Genomic DNA, 14,862 nt, shown 5'->3' on the forward strand with positions numbered 1-14,862 from the left:
AATATCAAAGTAAGAGAAGAATAAGGCCTCCACATGAAAGATAATGTTGGAGGTAGTGAAGGAAATGTATGTTGCAGATGATTATGAAGTCCAACTACATACAAAGAGGAAGAACATGATAAAAAGGAGATGGATGTCAATGCATATACTAAAGAGTTGCATAAACCATTCCTTAGATCCAAAGCTATGGAGAGTGAAAATATTAAAGTAGAAAGGTGTTTGAATGGATTGACAATGAGTATTCATGAAGAGCTTAATATGGTAAGGGGAAACATAATAAGCATGTGCTAAGAATTATATTTCTATAGGTAGATGGAAATATAAAGAAGAATAAAGATAAGGACAATAGGAAAAAAGGTAGACAATCCTTTCAAGTGAGCGAACTATCAAGAGGCAGAGGACTGAACTTTGGTATAAATAATGAAACAAGTCAAATTCACATAATGAGTGAAAGTAACAAAGGCATCTTTAGAGCAAGCAGGCCAAATTTCATAGGTAGAACACTTGGTAGAGGATAATGAATAATTAAATGTTTTAACTAACATCAAGAGGGGTACATGTCCCATAAATGTCCAAGGAGATAAGATTCAAGTTGTTAAGGAGAGAGGTGAACTTATTTGGCAAAATAATTAGACTATTAGGTTCCAAACATAAATTATTCCTATGGATATAGGTCAAGAAGAAGCTATTATTATGATGAGATAATTTCTCAAGACCAACTAATATAGTTTTTATAAATAATTGCAAAGAAGGAGGAAATGTATGTAAGGGTCTAATTGATTCAAGTTCAAATAAAAATTGTGTTTCACTATAGATTGTAGAGAAACACAAGGTTTAGGCCATAGTAATGGTTCCACTTTTCATCACGAAAAAATAGGATGAAAGTTGGGAATTTTTATTTTTAGATACTTCAAACAAATAAAGGGCTTCAAGTGAAGCTGCCACATGGCTTCACAGAAGGCTTTTCACTAAGCCTTGGGCTTTGGGTGAAGCCCAATGGGGCCATTGGCCCCATACGGCTTTGTGTGAAGCCTATAACACTTCATTTGAAGCCATAAAAAAAACATTTTTGCCATTGAAAATGGCTTTTTAACTACAACATTACCATTTTATATTTTATTTTTAATATGATTTTTTGGAAGGGGTTAGAGTGAACTTTGTGACATCTTGAGCTACATCATAATTATTGTCTGCCATTTTTGACCTTCTTCAAGCATTCAGCCTACCAAGTATGTTCATTTTTTTCTATATTTTTAATGAATATTGAATTATTTTCAATGAATGTTTAGTAGTTTTTTAATGAAATTTTAGTTATTTTAATGAATATTTAGTTTTTTTATTTATGATTATTTAGTTATTTTTAGTATATGATAATTAGTTTTATGTTTATATATTTGAATTTTAGTTTACATGTTACAAAATATTGAAAAAAGAAGAAGATAAAATTGTAGTTGGAAGAAACAATATGTTTAGAAATATAAAATGTTAGGTAAATAAACAAAAAAAGAAACCAAGAATAGGGCTAGGAAGATGTAGAAAACAAAAAACCATTTAAAACTCTAGATGAATAAAAAATAAAAATCTAGGATATGTAGAAAACTCTCTCTCTCTCTCTCTCTCTCTCTCTCTCTCTCTCTCTCTCTCTCTCTCTCTCTCTCTCTCTCTCTCTCTCTCTCTCTCTCTCTCTCTCTCTCTCTCTCTCGCGTAGGACCTTAGAAATACTTATAAGACTTAATAGGACCCCTTATGACATTATTTATCCATATCCATTGCAAGTGAATGATCTTAATTTCTATGAATAATATTTTTATTTACACTTATGTCCAGTCTTATGCATTCATCCATACAAATTTTAGGATGGGATCCTAACCCTCATCTAACTTCGATTGCTTCATGTCCTGATTTATAATGCCCTGAATTGTTATGTCTTAAATTGTCATGAATCAAATATTCTCCAACATGTATCTTCTCATCTTCTTATTGTTCGTTAAGAGATACATGCATATAAATGAATAAAATTATAAAATAGCTTATAAAATTGAAAATATTTCTTTGTTCTACACTAGGTGATCTATTTCTTGCTGACTTACTTTGTCTTCCTTTTTCTTGTTCCATCTTTGGTCTTCAAAAAACTATCAAAATATTTTTAGTTATCTTTAGGACCTTCAAAAAATTATCAATATATTTCAAATGGTCTTCAGTCTTGTTTCTTTTTCTTCAAAAATAGAGAATTCCTTGTAAGGTTGCTTTGAATTGATTTAATGAATGAAGAAAAAATATGTTTTATATCAACCCAAAGAATTATTTTTTTAAAAAAAATATTATCTAGTAGGCTTCATTTGAATGTCCCTTGGCCAAAATGTACTTGAAAATTTTATTTGGGTGAGGGCAAATAGGGGCTTAGAATCCTTTGGTAGGCAAGGGGCTTTGAATGAAGCCCCATGTCCAAAACTTGATAACTTTTGATGCCACCAAGTAAAAACCCCTGGCGGCTTCTTGCAAAGCCCCCATCCAATGGTGGGAAACCACCCTAGGGACTTCGCACAAAGCCTCTGAATCTTGGAGAAGAAGTTGTTATTGATGATGCATGATTCCAACATCATAGACTCTTGATTAAGCACAAAAAAATTGTACATATGGAATAATGATTATATCTATATAGACTAATAAATTTAAAAAAACTCAAGATAAAGTATGCACCATTTTAGTTCCTAAACTGATCATAAATTTTTTCAAACATCACTAGAAAAGAAATCATCATATTTATTTTTAAAAAAATCAATGTAGCATGAATCTTTTGAAGGCATTCTCAAACAATTATTATTTCTATTGAACTTTATGTAAATAATTGAGATAATTCAATAGATTGGGCATATTTAGTTAAGAAACCATTATTATGATAAACTTATTACCATGAGATCTTGGAAGTCATCATCTAAATTCAAAGGAAACCACATTTTAATTTTTGTGAAGAATAACACAGGGTTGTAAGAGAGTGGGTGTCTTAATTATCTTCCTTTGATGTAATTGACATAAAAAAATTAGGACACAATATTTATAGTGTCAAATTTTATTCCTTCAAGAAATATGTCTTCCTATATTTCATATGTCTTCCAAGCTTTGGTAAACAACCACATATTGGAGACTCATTAAGTTTTAAAAAAAACCTTGTGGTTAAACATGCCATTTATGAAAGGGTATGATGGTCATTCTTTATAGCCCAAGACATATCACTTGTAAAAAGAATTATCATAAATATCATTTTGAAGCTCTACCTTTGTGGTTTATTACAAATCTATTTGTAAGATTAGGATTTAAAATGGTAAAGATTCAACCTTGAGAGATATCCTACCAATACAATGAATCTACTATGATATTTTGATTCACTTTCAAAATATCCAATCTCAAAGTATTATCTTTTTATCTTTATGACCTTCCTTTGTATGTTAGTATCTATAATCTTGGCCCAAAGTAATATTTTAGGGTTTGATTATATATATTAAATTATAAGTGTCCACTCTTTAGTCAAGGTGTCCATTATTTTACTACAAAATGTAAAGCCAACAATTTCTCCTCATAAATATGTTTGAGTAGTTCAAGAACACATTAATTAATGAATCTAGAGGAAATATTATAATATAATTACATGAGAATTTCTTATATTCCTTTAGTCTCTTGAATGCTACATTAGCTAACTCATTCTATTGAATTTATCGGCACTCAATAAATCTATGAGGCATTTCTATATTGCCATAATTCTTCACAAATATTTAATAGTGTCTGGTTAATCTTAAGAAACCCATAAAATCTAATAAGATTTTTGAACTTGGATAATCTATGATAACCTTTCTAGGATCTATTTTTTATCCTTCATAGAGACCAGTGTCCCAAGGAGTACATATCCTTGAGACAAAAGAACATTTAAAATGCTTAGCATAGAGTCACTAATCTTTAAAGAATTGTGATATAAGATCTACGTATGTACTCAAAATGTTCATGTCTTCACAAATATTAATGTGTTGTAAAAAACCACAGCATAAAGGTTTTTAAAAAATCTTGTTCAAAAAACCTTACAAAACCTTATGATAAAAAGTGATTTAATTGTTTAAATCCCTAGATAGAACATTAGGAATTAATTAAATAATTTAATCAAATATGCCCATGTGAAAAATAATGCAATAGATGATCAAGCTAAAATGGTATAATAATAAAAAAATCAAAATAGTTCAAGATGAAATAAAACAACAAGAAGTGAACAAAAAATGATAAAAATGATGCAAAATGTAAAAGACAACTAAAAGGGGAACTGAGAGTTTATAACCTTTTTAGCTGTCTACAAAATTAAATAACTCCATTGGTAAACTTGATAAATTGATAAGTTAGTTGATTTTGATAGTTGATAATTATAAATAAATTTATAATGAAAAATAATTCAAGATGAAATAAAACAACATAAAATGAACAAGAAATGATGAAAATGATGAAAAATGTAAATGAAAAATAAAAGGGGAACTAAGAGTTAATAACCTTTTTTAGGCATCTACAAAATTAAATGATTCCATTGGTAAACTTGATAAATTGATAAGTTAGTTGATTTTGATAGTTGATAATACTAAATACAAATATGGAGAGTATTTAATTTGTATCAAAACTTATTATATGATTAGTTATTTCGGGTATAATAGAATCTTATACAAATTTCATTATACACCTTTTGGGTTGAAACATTTATGAGATCATATTTTTGGGATTTTGATGAATGATATGAAAATGATAGGATCGCCAAAGAATATGTAGTATTTTTTATCTATTTTTATTTGAAAAGGAAAAGGGTAGTAATAAGTTGATAGTGTACTTTCACTTGAACAAATGAGGATGTACAATTTTATATAAGATCTATATTTTGGATTGCAGTCCTTGAATCTTAGTTGTAGTTGACATATTTTGTAATTATATGGGTTTTTTTCCCTTGTATCCCTAACTATTTTATTTGATAAGTATGCTAATGTGAGTACAAAATGCCTTGTTCATTTCTTCAAAACCTTTAACAAAGTTTCCTATAGTACCAAATCCTTTAACATGGATGATCACATCTGTAGAGTAATTTTTTGCAAGTCAAAATTCTCATTGTGGATTTTCCCTTAGCAAGGCTTAAATGATAAAAATATGGTCTTATAAGTTCTTTTATGATGTAATTATAATGATTTGGTTTAATTTTCATTTCATATTTTATGGTTTTCTAATCATTTTACTTTGGTTCAAATTTTCTAAGAACTTGTTCACTCCTTCCCTTGTCTCAATATCCCTCTATCCTAATAGATAAAACTTTGAAATATATCCTCAATAAGAGTCTATGAATTTAACCCTCTTAATTACTAAATAAATATGATTATATTTTCTTGAGGTGCTTTAAATATATTTTATGAGTTTTCTGAGACTAAAATCTATGATGTTCAAAACAAACAATTCTAGAATATTGAGATGGGTGTCTTGTTTTCTACTAATATAACTTGCAATTTGTTAAGATCAATCAATATAATATTATTCATTAAATTATTGAAATAAATATCGAATGCACATTTTAAGTGACCCTATTATTAAAAGAAAAAAATTCCATCTTCATGTAGGGAAAACAAGCTTGTTTAGTGGTTGAATGTTTCTTGTGTTGATTCTCATTTTCAGATATGTTTTTATGTCCTAGGAATTTATCAAGAATTTATTCTATTTTTACTAGAAAAAATAAATTTAATAATGTTTTCTATTCAAGAAATGAGATAATGGTCCTTTTGGAATGCTAAACTTAGGTTGCTAAAAACCAAATCTTGTTTTTTCTCTTCTATCAAACCAATTTAGAAAAATCTGTCAAATAATTGACCAAAATGATGACTATCCAACACATGAGGAGAGATAATGTTCTTGAATACTTTATTGTTGGTTAATGGATTAATTGTCACAAAAGTTAAGAAAAAATCTATAACACTCTACTAGAATTGGTATTTTGAGACTTCATTCCCTCAATTGGAACCACCATTATTCCCCTAAATTATTTAATATAAAATTTAGAATCACAAAATAATTTTACTATTTCAATTTGAATCTTATCAAAAACATAAAACTATGAGACAAGAACCTACAACACAATGGTAACATGTGAACTTCTTGTTAGAGAAAAGGTTAATTTGATTTCATTTATTAAATTACCTTTTCTCCCTTCTTAAGATTTCACTTTATGCACCTTTTGCATTCACATTTAATAATTAATTAGTAATTATTAAATGGCATTTACCTTTTAGATTACCCTTTTAAAGTTTGAATCTCCTTCTATAAGGATAGATCATTTGTAAGTATCTTGTATCTTTTTCATTTTTGAGAATAAAATTTGCATATTTTTAGAGCAAACCCTCAACTCTTCTTGTCTTTTTCTTCTCTATGATAGGTTTTTACATGTAGGTATTCAAGGGCTTTGTGGATTTTTTTTTCATGTTGCTCAAATTCTTCATGGTATAAGAGCCAAATTTCTTGTAGCTTGTTCAATATTTGGAGAAAAAGGAGAATGAGGGTTTACTTTGAAATTATGAAAATTGTATTCTCACGAATGAAAAAGATGAAAGATACTTACAAACAATTAATCCTCATAGAAGAAGATTGAAACTTGAAAAGGGTAACCTAAAAGGTACAAAAGGGAACCTGAAAGGTAAATGGTATTTAATAATTACAATTTAATTATTAAATATGAATGCAAAAGGTGCATAAAGTGAAATCTTAGTAAGGGAATAAAATAAATTAAATTAACACTTTACTCTAACACCCCTCGTTAAGATGAGAAACAATGTAGTGAAAAAAAATTTAGAGGGGTAAGGAAATTATAATGCAATTTTGAAAGAAAACTTGGGTCCCGACAACAAGGCCTGATGAGGTACCCAATCACAACTTAATATCTATGAAATGGAGAAATAGAGAAAACCCAGTGAGAAAAACTCTACTCCAAAAAGAGATAGTTGAAAACCTATTGAAGGACTACAAAAGCCTCCAATTAGAGGATTGTTCTAGAAAAAAGGAACAAAGAGCTATCATGAAGAAACATCATTGAAACATGAAGAATTTGTGAACTCTGTCAGAAAGAAACTATTGATCTATAGAACCTCTACTAAAATAGAACTTGACCAAGAAGAGAAGACTATAATCAGCATCAAATCAGGAGGCACAAAGAGGCAAACAACTTAACTCAAAGATACATATGGAATGAAATACCAAAGCTTAAAGAGATGATCAATTGAACCAAGGAAGCATGAGAAACAACAGAAGAATGCAAAAGTTGCATAAAATGAAATCTTAAGAAGGAAATAAAGTGAATTTAATAAATCAAATTAAATTAATTCTCTAACACCCCCTTAAGATGAGCAATAATGCAGCTATGAACAATGAAGAAAGAGAAATGAAACTACAATGTAATGCTAAAAGAAAACTTGGGTTCTAGAAACAAGGGCTAATGAGGTACCCAATCACAACTAAATCTCTATGAAATAGAGAACTAGAGAAAACCCAGTGGGAAAAAATCTACTTCAAAATGAGATATTTGAAAACCTAGTGAAGGACTATAGAAGCCTCCAACTAGAGGATTGTTCCAAAAAAAAAGGAAAAAGAGTGACCATGAAGAAACATCATTGAAGCATGAAGAAGTTGCAAATTCTATCAAAAAGAAATTGCTAATTTTTAGAACCTTCAATAGAATAGAACTTGACCAGGTAGAGAAGACTATATAATCTGCATCGAATCAAGAGGCACAAAATGGAAAACAACTGAACTCAAAGATACAGATGGTAGGAAAAACTGAAGCCTAAAGAGTTGATCGATTGAACCAAGGAATCATGATTAAAAACAGAAGAACCACCCCCCCCAAATGCTAACAAGGCTGAGGTGATAGGTTTTTGCATGCAAGTATTTCAAGGATGTGGCTTTTCTTTGTGTATTGCTCAAATCCTTCATGGTATATGAGCTAGCTTTGTTGTAGCTTGTTTAGTATTTGGAGAAAAAGGAAACTGAGGATTTGATAGATTACATAAGGTATTTTATGGTTATTTTATTGAAAATGGGGCATCTCTAAAATTCAAAGCACTTTGAGGCCAAACTGACCTCACAGTTGGATTTAGAATGCGTTAAAATTCCTATTTCCATATTAAATTCATCCATTTTGGACAATGTTAATCTAAGAGGAAATTTTTTTTTTACCCACCAAGTCATATGACATCTAGACACAAATTAAGACACATTTTTTTTTAAAGGTAAAATTTGGTTGTAGGTTATTTTTCGGCTTGCAGATACTTTTCCAATGGCGCATAGGGTTTTCCAATCACTATAGGATTTTTATAGCTCACTCATGGTTTGTTGGCTTACACAAGGTTTTATTACATCATTTTTCAACTACCTATCAACATTTCTTTCTACAGCCTTTTCTTAACACTTTTTAGTTGGCATCTATCTTTCTGGCTCCCATGAGTACTTTGTGGCCCACGACCACCTATAGCCATTGTTCCAGTGATGCTACCACCTGTAGCCACTACCACCACAACTTAGTCACCTCCCACCTTCCCCCACTCACGTGGAGCCTTCTGCACCTATCATGTGGCACTGTTGCCACATCAACACTTGCCACATGTGAGGTGTCACATTATCAATTGAGCCTACACTACCACGTAGATGCTACATGGCAATGCCATGTGTCATGAGATGTGGAAGTCATTTTTTTGTTGTAATGGTCCCTGAGTAATCAATTTTAATGTAGTAATGTGTTGACATTAGCATACAAAGGTCTTTTTTCAATCCAAAAGAAGCATCAGAAAGTTGGTTCCAAGTCAAAGAGAATGAAATAGAATATTTTGTGTTTTGATGTAGTTTAGTTTCCTATTTGGTCAGCCAAAGCTAGGTGTTCTATTTTCACTCCAAAGGTCATATCTTGGGCATCCCAACTCTATTTTTCAGAAACATTATACTTTTTGAAAGCTTGTTTAGTTCTCTTTCTAGAAATGTTGGTTTGTCTTCTACATTTTTCTCCAACCTCTTTCTATTATAGGTATTTCTTTATTGTATTATGGTGGATATCTTGGGTGTTTCAGGTCCAGGGATTACTTTCATGGCATGTAGTATCTTGTTGTAATAGCTCTTTACGCTTTCTAATTATTTTTGATATCATTTGTAAGAAAGTTTATACAAACACATTGAGATAAAGTGTCACTCCTTGCATTTTTAGGATCTTTCTCATTATTGTGATTTATTGTGCTTGCCCTACATTATAAAGTACCAAGGAGGGATAGTTTTTTTCCTTTTAGTGTCATCTTCCTTTGTCAAGTCACTGTCCCTTCCATGACATTAGCCCCATGATGTACCTGTACCTCTTCCTCGCTCTCTATGTTCTTGGTTCTTTCTTTTCTGTAGGAGTTAATTGGTCCACTTTCTTAGTTTCCTTTCACCTCACCCTTGCCAACATTAGGGAGAGTTCTTATGTTGTTTCTCATGGTTCCTTGGTTTGATTGATCAACTCTTCAACCTTTGGTATTTTATGTCATTTGTATCTCTAAGTTCAGTTATTTTCTTTTGTGTGCCTCTTGATTCGATGTAGATTATAGTCTTCTCTACCTGGTTAAGTTCTATTTTAGTGGAGGTTCTACAGATCGATAGTTTCTTTTTGACTGATTTTGCAAATTCTTCATGCTTCAGTAATGTTTCTTCATGATCGCTCTTCGTTCCTATTTTCTGCAACAATCCTCTAGTTGGAGGCTTCTGCATTCCTTCATTGGACTTTTAGCTATATCTTTTTGGAGTAGAGTTTTTCCTGGCACTATTTCTCTATTTCGTAGAGATTTGATTGTGATTAGGTATCTCATCAAACCTTGTTTCTAGGACCCAAGTTTACTTTCAGCATAGCATTGTAGTTTCCTTGCTCTTTTTACATTGTTTGTAGCTGCATTATTGCTCATATTAAGGGGAGGTGTTAGAGAAAAATGTTAATTTCATTTCATTTATTAAATTATATTTTCTCTCTTCTTAAGATTTCACTTTATGCACCTCTTTCATTCACATTTAATAACTAATTAGAAATTATTAAATGATATTTACCTTTTAGGTTACCCTTTGTACCTTTTAGGTTACACTTTTTGGGTTTCGATTTCCTTCTATAGGGATAGATCATTTGTAAGTATCTTTCATATTTTTCATTTCTAATAATACAATTTGTATATTTTCAAAGGAAACCCTCACCTCTTCTTGTCTTTTTCTTCTCTGTGATAGGTTTTTACATGTAGGTATTTGAGGGCTTTGTGGGTTTGAGTCTAATAAAAATTAATACATGACAATAATCAATTCCAAAAAATAATAATATTAACTAATCTAGGGTTCAACCCATTACCTTTAAAAAAAAAAGTCAAAATATGCATTAAAGGTTGATATTTTAAAAGAGGTTAATAGATCATCTAAGCTTAATGAGTCGCATCCAATTTAATGTAGTTGAAGATAGAAAATGAATGTTATAGAAATTTAAAGGTTGAATAATTCCTATGGACCTCAAAAGGATAAAATGTAGCAATGATTATTACATTAATTTTATGTGCTTCAAGAAAAAAAGAGGCATTTCACCACCTCAAATACACATACTTTTGAAGATGAGAAAGTAGGGAGTGGATGGAATAATGTAGTCACAAATATAAATATAGCATGCAATGTTCCATCATTAATAATCATAGAAAAATGGATACAAATGTTCATGTGCTCAACTAGTTGTAAAATGACTTCTTTAAAGGATAATGTCTATATTATACCATAAATATTTTTTTCCAAAACTAGTCAATCTAGCCTTTCGCTAAATTTTTCATTAGTGTATTCTTTATTTTTATTTTTTTTAAATCTTAGTTCAAATTCTCTTTATTATAAAATACATGTTTTCGAAGGTACTACTAGATTTGGATGAGGATAAAAATACTATGAACACTACAAAAAAAAATCAAAATTTCCATAAATAGTGTTAAAGGATTCAATAAAACAATATTATTTGTAATTTTTATTTAAGCCTACCTTTGAGGGATGCACTAACCAAACCTAGTCAGTGTGTTTAAAAACTTATTATTTAACACCAAACTTAGGCAAAAGATAGAAAAGGTGATATATTTCTTAAAGTAACTATAGATCTCAATGACCAAATGAAAATTGAATAGAAAACCTCATTATTGTTTATCAACTTTTGAATATTTAATAAATGACAATAAACTATATGCATATACATATATTGTATTACGTAATTATTATTTGAATATTTTTACAATTTTGATAACAAGTCCGTAAACAACTATTTTTATGAAGATTTGATTAAATTAAAATATAATACTATATTTTAATCTTATAAATAAAAAAGAAGCATGGTCCCCAATAATAGTTCACACACAAAGATAGACACCTTCAATTAAGAATATTAAAATATGGCTCATCTTATACATAATTCAAATTTTTAGGAGACCCTCAATTTTGGAGCTTAGTTTTAGTGAAAACATTATAATCTTCTTGCTAGAAATCTATTTGAATTACATTTTTCCTCTCTATATGGAAGCTTTCAATATATGCTTATTGCTTCATTGGTTGTCTATTTATTTTTTATCTTGTGAGATTGTGGCATTAGCGTTATGTAAGACAAATCAACAAAGTGGGCATCAATTGTTATTCTCCAACCATTTAAAAATACAATGACCATGAAATCTATGCCCAAAAGGCATAATCATGTCCATATCTTGGTTTTTTTGAAATTCTTCCTCAATTTTGCTTGGCTTTCATACTTTTCAGTTATGATAGTTTGTTCACCCTTCAATTATATATCTCCTTGAGGCTTATTTCTTAGCACACCAATGAAGTCACCTTTTAAGTCACTTGATGAAGTAGAGTCCTTGACTTCTTATCTTCCTTCTTTTCTCTACTCTTTTCCTTGTCTTCTCTGACCAACTCTCTTCTGCTTTATGACTAGACATTCCTATAAATAAAAAATTAAGATACTTTTCCATTTTCCATCATCCATTTTAGGGTTTCGATGGATTAGGTAGGATACAATGTATCTACCTCATATTCCATATTTCTTCTAGAAACTTATCCTAGAATCCATTTGAATTGGCCTAGAAATTGTTCACATCAAATTTTGTGCCACCAACTTATCAACCTTATCTTCCACCTAGTTCACAGACTTCAAGAAAATATCCTTATTAGTTAGATTTAGTGAATCTTAGATCTTTCTAATGATGAAGTAGCTCAACATTATCAATCTTTTGATGCTCGACATCAACTATTTTTCTCAGGATACACTATAATTTGCTTTTACTTAACTCCAACTAATTTTCTACTTTTCTTTTACTAACTTTTCTCGGCACCTACTATCGACTTGGTCAAGCTTGGTAGACAATCTTTTTGTAACTTGTCTTTCTAAAGTTTCTAAGTATAACCAGATCTATAACCTCAAGTAGATTATCAATACATCATGTCATCATTGTCTTAATTGATCCTTGTACTTTATTAAATAATCATAGCTCAACCTTTCCTCTAGGTTTTATTGTTACATCTTATTGATCAAATCCTCTTCATCAATCAACTAAGTAATAGTAATTGAATCTTATAAGCAATTGTCATACTAGAAAAAAAGCAAGATTCACATTAGTAATAAAACAATGATTGAAACACATTTTCTACTTCAACAATCTCCCTCTTTCAATAATCTCTTTCAGTAATGATCTTTTCAATCAAATCTCAATAGAGGTAAAGAAATCTCTAAAGAAAAATGAAGAAAAGCTTACTTTGAGATTCAACATTTTTCTTGTATTGTTAAATGATATTGAACATATAGTAAGGAATGCTACGAACACTTGGAAAAATATTTATCTTCTTCACAAGCCAAGTGACTTTTTAGTTTGTGTCAATGAGAAGGATGAGGATGATGATGAAAAAATAAAGATGAAGAGATTGATGATGAAGAAGTCACTCATTTTGACAATGTAGATGATGGAGAAGAATAGGGGTAGGAACCTACTGAGGAAGGCTTACCAGATGTTCGAAATATTGAGGAGACTGACCGAGTGAAAATTTTTGAAGCAGTCATAGCCTCACTTCCTCATTCTCCAAGGAAAGTTATGAAAACATCGCACCCAGAGAAAGATTCAGCAGGATTGATTGTAACAAACACAACTGGCACAAGCACTCAATTAATCTTTGCACTTGTCCAACTCAGCACCACATTGACTAAGTGTCAAGCACTTCATCAACCAAGCAAACAACACCTCCCTCTACATTATTTTTGGTAACTTTAGGTATCTCTATTATTGGTACTTTGGTAATAAGTATGGTATCTACTTTTTTGGGAAGCCCTACCATTTCTACATTTGTTTCTATTCCTGGCATGCAATTAATAAGTGCAAAGGTAGTTGAGATCAAGCACAAGATTTTTGGGTAAATGAAAAGAGAAGGAAGAAGACATACACCTTGATTACAAGATTGACATTCCTAATTGGGATATCTCCAATCTCTATCCTAATCAAATGCAAACATTTGGAGAAATTTTTTAGAAGAAATCTAATAGAGGCTTTGAGAAGAAAGGAATAAGGAATTCTAGATAATTGAGGATGCAAAGAATATTCTTGCAGAGGCACTAAACATAGAGGTTGATACATCTCAACCAATTTTGAATCAATTAGTAGAGGCAATCTAAAAATTCAACGAAGATCTGAATGGACAAGAGAAATTTTTGTAGAGAGCTGAAAAAAAATTGAAGAATAAATTTTTAGAACTTATTGCTCAAAAAAATGCTTTCCATCAAGTAGAATTATCTACTATTCTAGGCTCACTAGAGACCTCTTGCAACAACGCATCTTTACTATTTGGTAAACTTTGTAATATCTCAATTTTCACTAAGGAAAAAAAAAAAAACTATCAAATATTGATGAGAATCTGAAGAAAAGTGCACAACAACTACAACTTGACCTGAGTTCAAGCTCTACCTGCTTTAAGAAGAACAGATTTCTAACTAATAAGTAGCTAGAATTGTTGAGAGAAGAGGCATGAATAAGAGCTACATTGATAGATATTTAGAACATGATTCTCCCAAACATGGATACATTGCAGAAACACATTGCACATGCTAAAACACTCGTCCATGACAATAACATCTCCATTGTGGACCATTTGATAGAACTATCAGTAGAAGTGTAGATTGCATTTCACACACGCAAGGTGTTGCAAGAGAATTGGGAGAAGACTTTGGCACTTATCTTGAAGGTACATTTAGATTTCTTGTCACATTTTGGCATCTATGTATAATACATATAGCATAAATCTTTGGCATTAATGTCAAAAAGGGGGAGAAGATTGGAAAAGATTGAAGATTGAAAATGTATATTGTACAAAGGGGGAGAAGATTGAAGAATATAGATAAGAGCTTTATATCAGATGTGAAAATATGTAAAGTGTATTGTCTATTACATATGGGGGAGCATTACCATATTATTCATGTACAGAAATACATCTCTTAGAAAACCACTTTTGAAAAATCTTTAAAATAGTATATTCTACCAAGTTGGAGTCATAAGGGGATGGATAAAGGTGTTAATGAACTTTTTGAATAATGTTTTGACTGATTAGGGGTTTTTCCACTAATGCTAAAGGAGGAGATTATTGACATTAAAGTCATATTTGTTAATAGTAACATACATTTATTCATATCATAAGCATCTACCAAGCATATTGTATAGTTAACAGTGTTAACCAAGCATTTCAGACTATACCAAGTTCTATAGTTGCTACTGAGTCCCTTAGATAGATTTCACTTTGCGTCAAGCAGTCACTATT

The sequence above is a fragment of the Cupressus sempervirens genome, chromosome 1 (genome assembly GCF_028749045.1).
Source record: "Cupressus sempervirens isolate cs-2001-9-10 chromosome 1, ASM2874904v1, whole genome shotgun sequence".
Lineage (NCBI taxonomy): Eukaryota > Viridiplantae > Streptophyta > Pinopsida > Cupressales > Cupressaceae > Cupressus > Cupressus sempervirens.